Here is a 6000-nt window from a genome sequence, read left to right as displayed (position 1 = left end):
GATTGTATTGAATCTGTAGATTGCTTTGGGTAGTATAGTCATTTTCACAATATTGATTCTTCCAATCCAAGAACATGGTATATCTCTCCATCTGTTTGTGTCATCTTTGATTTCTTTCATCAGTGTCTTATAGTTTTCTGAGTACAGGTCTTTTACCTCCTTTAGGTAGGTTTATTCCTAGGTATCTTATTCTTTTTGATGCCGTGGTAAATGGTATTGTTTCCTTAATTTCTCTTTCAGATCTTTCATTGTTAGTGCATAGGAATGCAAGAGATTTCTGTGCATTAATTTGTATCCTGCAACTTTACCAAATTCATTGTTGAGCTCTAGTAGTTTTCTGGTGGCATCTTTAGGATTCTCTATGTATAGTATCATGTCATCTGCAAACAGTGACAGTTTTACTTCTTCTCCTCCAATCTTCTTTCCCCATTCCTTTTATTTCTTTTTCTTCTCTGCTGTGGCTAGGACTTCCAAAACTATGTTGAATAATAGTAGCGAGAGTGTCTTGTTCCTGATCTTAGAGGAAATGCTTTCAGGTTTTCACCATTGAGAATGATGTTTGCTGCAGGTTTGTCGTACATGGCCTTTATTATTTTGAGGTAGGTTCCCTCTGTGCCCACTTTCTGGAGAGTTTTTATCATAAATGGGTGTTGAATTTTGTCAAAAGCTTTTTCTGCATCTACTGAGATGATCATATGGTGTTTATTCTTTAGCTTGTTAATATGGTGTATCACATTGATTGATTTGCAGATATTGAAAAATCCTTGCATCCCTGGGATAAATCCCACTTGATCATGGTGTATGATACTTTTAATGTGTTGCTAGATTCTGTTTGCTAGTATTTTGTTGAGTATTTTTGCATCTATATTCATTAATGATATTGGTCTGTAATTTTCTTTTTTTGCAGTATCTCTGTCTGATTTTCATGTCAGGGTGATGGTGGCTTCATAGAATGAGTTTGGGAGTGTTCCTTCCTCTTATCAGCAAGTCTTATTTAAGTCATTTGGGGAAGGATGATTCCTTGCAATAAACTAGTTCCTATTTCCGGAACATGAAGGAGTGGGAAGATTTCTTCAACTCTTACTGTTTTCCACCATTATAGGGCTTGGAAAGTTCAACACTGTCAACTGCACTGGCAATAAAGACCATTAAATTAATATTATATATTATTAACACTTTTTTCAACCTAAAATTCTTTTTAAAAAAATTTTTCCTTTCCCTCCCATTTTCATGTGCCCTAAAAGTATCAGAGGCTCTGATCTGAGACCCAGAATGGTTGAGGGCCTTTAACATGCCTGAGCTAGTTGTGGCAGAGCTCAAACAAGAGGAACCAAGTCTAGGGCTCTTTCAATACCTGCATCTTTATGAAGACTGAAGGAGAAGGCTCTGCTCAAGAGGTCGGATGAATACTTGGCAATGGCAATGGGGGTGGGAATGTCAACTTTGAAATAAAATCCTGAAGACTCAGAAGTTGAGAATAGGTGAGGGAAGTTCATTAAAGAACTGGGGCCTGTGGTCACCTTAACAGGTGACTGTTAGATGCATGTCATTGGTCAACTATATTTATTATTTATCAATATCTACTACATGCTTGGTGTCCCTGTCTTCACAGACCTTACAGTCAAGCAGGGGAGGCCATGCAACAAGTAATTGCAGTAAGTCATGACAAGTGTTATGACAGAGGAAATGACACATCTTGGGAGTGAACAGCAGGAACACCTAACATGCATGGGGTAAGTGAGGTTTCAGATGAACCAAGAATAGGAACTAACCCAGCTCAGAGGATGAAGATGAGAGGAGTGTCCTCCTCGGAGGGATTTCACACAGGAAGATCCAAGGTATGTGAAGTTTGACCTCAGAGGAGACCTAGAACTTGTGCTGACTTGGGCCTGGCCAACTATCCTTAGTATTTGGGAAGCCAGATAGGTATCAGTGAAAAGGGAGTGGTTAAAAATCTGTCCCCCAAAGTGAGAGAGTGGCATGGACTTACATATACTACCAAATGTGAAAAAGATAGCTAGTGGGAAACAGCTGCATAGCACGGGGAGATCAGCTTTTTGACCACCTAGAGGGGTGGGATAGGGAGGGTGGGAGGGAGACGCAAGAGGGAGGGGATATGGGGATATATGTGTATGTATAGCTGATTCACTTTGTTATAAAGCAGAAACTAACACCATGGTAAAGCAATTGTAAAGCAATTATACTCCAATAAAGATGTTTAAAAAAAAAAATCTGTCCCCACCTGCTTCCAGGAGTCTTAGAATTCAGGACTAAGTTGCCCACAGGGTGTGGAGGATTAAACAAAATAACTGAGAAACCTGAGAAGAGCAAATTGTCCCTCCCATTTTTCTAAGCTACCCGGTCAGTTGTGATACATGGCACACTCAGAGCAGGTCAGGACGTTGGCTTCAGTGGTGAATTCTCCACCCTTTCTCGCTCCCTGAACTCTCACTCTCCCCTGCTGGGAGGATGCGGATGGAGGTGAACTTCCTCCCTTCCTTTATCAAAGGTCCTGAGGCTCCCAGTCCCTTTCAGTGTCGGGGTGAGGGTCCTTGACACCTGGCCTACCTTGATTTTCCTCACCTCAACTCCAACTCTCTTCAGCCCTGGAAGGACAGAGCACTTCCACGCCCGAGGACCGGCCTGTTCCAGCCACTAACGCCAGTGAGAGCAGGAGGGAACCGCGTGACTGCAGGCGAGAATCGGAGCACGGGCCGGAGTGAGGGTGGGGCGCCGGGCGTGGCGTCCGCGGTTGGGAGGGCGTGGTGTTGGGGTGGGGCGTGGTGTCGGGGTGGGGGAGTGGTGTCGGGGCGTGGCCGGCCCCAAAAGGCAGTCCCGCTGTCTTGCTGCCCAGCTGCCAGGCTGCTGGGCCGCTGCTGCTTTGGGGCACCCAGGCTCGGGTAAGGCGGCCTACCCCCGGCTCGGCTTGGGTTCGTCTGTCCCAGGTGGTGGGTCTCTGACGGCCTTAGGCTCGTGCAGCCCTCGGCTTCCCGCCTTCAGGCCGGGGATTTGGATACTGAGGGGCGGGGAAGGAAGGTGAGCGCGTGTAGCAGTTGCTATAATCTCTTTTGCTCCAAGTTCTTGCACGTGGAAAATTCTCTCTTCTACTCTCTCGTCCAGATGTCGCATCAGTAGTGACCGAAGACATGCACCTATCAAATTGGTCCTTTCGACTATGGGGGGGGGGGGGTGGTGGGTGGCGGAGGGTAGGTAAGGGCCTTAGCATTCCTGCCTGTAGTCTCCCAGATACTTTTAGAGACCCGCCATTCACTACTGAGAGAGTTTCTTGGGTCTCGGAAATCGGACTTCTCTGGGACTGGAGTCAGTTGAATTCATTAAGTTGAGTCCGGTAGCTGGGGAAATGATCCGGTGGACGCCGGCTGGCGAGGGTGTGACAGCTTGAGACCTGTCGCGTCAGGAGATCTGGTGAAAACTTTCCTTGTTGTGCACCTGCCGCTGAGCCAGCAATAAAGGTTACGGACACAACACTTTTGTCACTTGAAAAGCTGGACGAGGGACAGGAAGATCAAGGGGGTGATGTCTGTATTGACGAAAATCTGGCAAAGATGAAGTGCTAGTAATACTCCCTTGCGGACGGGTGCTTCCTTATTCCGCCTTCCTCATCGATTACAGCATTTCTGTGTTCATTTCTAAACTGTTTCTAAGATGCAAACACAACATTGCTGTATAGCAACTTTAACTTTGTCTTCCTCCCCCTCGCAGTTTTAATGCTAAAAGAGTTCAAGGTCACCTTTGGAGACTAGGTCACATGTTGGGAATTTTCTACCTGAAGAAAGGGGTTTAGAAATTTTTGTTTGTTTCTTTCATACCCATTCCTACCCCCCACCCTCGCTTCTCCTGCCCCGCAACACACAGTGGGTTAGTCTCCACTCTCCTGAATTCTCACCATTTAAAGGCCAGGAGAGAAGAAAGCAGCCTCTTTTGTCATGCATTACTTGCGGTTAACTGGGTCTTGTTCCTTAGCCCTCCTTTAGCTCCTTCAATATTAAAATGCACCAACAGTGTTTTCTGTAAAGAATGCAAAGGGCTGGAGGAGAAAGGGAAACTCTGTCCATGCTACCATCTAGTAAAGTGAATATTATTTTTTAAAAACCGCAAAAATTGGGACTCTGTTGAGTTCCAATATTCTCACTACTTTGGGGGAAGATGTTTTAAAATTATTAATATAATTATTTTATCAATAAAATATCAACTGTTAAGACTCTCTGTGTGTGAAATCTTGCATTAACAGTCTCTATCCAATGAAGTGACTGTTTTAGAAACCTAAGGTTCTAGTTTATAGAGGCCAACTGGAATAGAAGTATATATAAGTTATTAAATAACTCTATGGAACCTTGAAAATAATGGTATTAGGAATATTTCAAAGTTTCAAGATTGCTTCATTCAGATTTATTTGTGGCTTGACAGTTCACTTTTTTTCTGTTATTTAATAGTGTTACAGTATGCAGGCGTCTCTGAGAATGCTAAGAATTCTGTCCATGCATTTTATAGACATTTCTCTGGAGCTCTGCTCTGAATGTATAGTTATTTCTTCCCCAGTCATAACATTTTTAGATTAAATTCTGCTCTAGACTGAGTTGGAGGCAGGGAGATGAGGTAGGGATAAAGACTAAAAGAATATGTCTAAGTTCTCATACCAGACCATCTCTGAAGTCCTTGCAAGTCCCCAGATTAACTCTGGGGTACCAGCAAGTCCTTTAACTTATGTGTGTTATTTTTGTCTTCAAAATAAGAAATTTCTGTTTGGTCTTAAAGGACATTTGGGTCTCTTTGAAGTCTTCTATAAAAAGCAACTCCTCATTTCTAGAGCTAGGTATCACTGCTCTAGAGCAATATCTCGTCTAGTTTGCTCTCATTTCCAAAGGGCTTCCGAACATGTTGGGCAATGCCCCTGCCCCACCTAAGCAAGGTAGTGCAGTGGTTAAGGGCATGAGATTTGGAGACTCCTGAAACTGTCTTGGTTTTCTACCTCTTATCTTGGGCAAGCTATTTATATTCTCCAAGCCTCATTTTCCTCATGTTTAGAATAAAGAAAACAATAATGCTTAGGGTCATTATGAAGATCAAATGAAGTGATGCAAATAATGTAAATAGCAGTGTCTCCAACTTGATAGTTGATAAATGTTAGAAAATCTTTTCCCAACACTGACCTCCTTCCTTTTTTACTTTTAACAAGACAAAATTTCACCTGGAAAAATTAAAGTCCTATATATGAATGTTTAAAGAATAATCAAGTACAGGATGAGGGAGTTGTAATTAATTGAACCAGTCAATCTCATGGTAAATTGAATGTGTGTTTCCTCTGAGTCAGTGGTGAGTTTTAAGGGCCCAGAAAGCTGATAAGATTTTAGGCTGCTTCAATAGGAATAGAATGCATGTTGATGGCCAAGGACATTTTTCTATGTCTGCCTTTTGCTCCTTGTGCAGACAGAGTTACATTCAAGCTGATTTGTCTGGGAGAAGAAAAAAAAAGAGGCAACTCTTGAAGCCATATCACATTCACTTGTAACAAATACATTAATTTTTGACTTCCCCCTCAACATTTTTTTACTTCTTGTTATAGGTAAAACTACCTGCCAGCAAAATGCAAAGGAAAAAGGAAGAGTTTCCTGCCCTCCAAGCATTCATAGTATAGTTCGGGTAACAGGAAGCATTGGATCAGAGTGATCAGAGCTCTGGTAAAGGTAGAAAAGGGAAGGCTGGGAGTAGAGGAGTGCTGTGTATCAACCAGGGGAGGCTCAAAGGAGTTAAAGGTGTTAAATTTTAGTTCCCGTTTTGAAGGTTCCATTTTTATAGGAGTTTGCCAGGAAGAAATGATGAGGAAGAGCCTTCTGGGCCAAGGGAGACTTCTGTGTCTTCAAAGGTATAGGGTGAGAGAGTATGACAAATGCAAATCATCACACAGTATCCCTATGCTTGTCTCATCCTTTCCTGGCTACAGGATGTTGGCAAATTGCTTCTCTGAGCTTTAGTTTCCTC

The 6000-nt window shown here is 42.9% G+C and overlaps 1 protein-coding gene across 1 annotated transcript in view; it reads left to right on the top strand.

Moving 5' to 3' along the window:
* Nucleotides 1–2873: 2873 nt before the first annotated feature.
* Nucleotides 2874–6000, top strand: part of WDR72 (WD repeat domain 72) — a 209115-nt gene continuing 205988 nt past the window's right edge. The window contains exon 1 of the mRNA XM_033851701.2: nucleotides 2874–3036. The gene's annotated coding sequence lies outside the window, so the exon portion shown is untranslated. The remainder of the gene's footprint in view (nucleotides 3037–6000) is intronic.

The sequence above is a fragment of the Tursiops truncatus genome, chromosome 2 (assembly GCF_011762595.2).
Source record: "Tursiops truncatus isolate mTurTru1 chromosome 2, mTurTru1.mat.Y, whole genome shotgun sequence".
NCBI lineage: Eukaryota > Metazoa > Chordata > Mammalia > Artiodactyla > Delphinidae > Tursiops > Tursiops truncatus.
The sequence above is the reverse complement of the archived record's forward strand: the minus strand, read 5'-3'. Positions and strand labels throughout refer to the sequence as shown.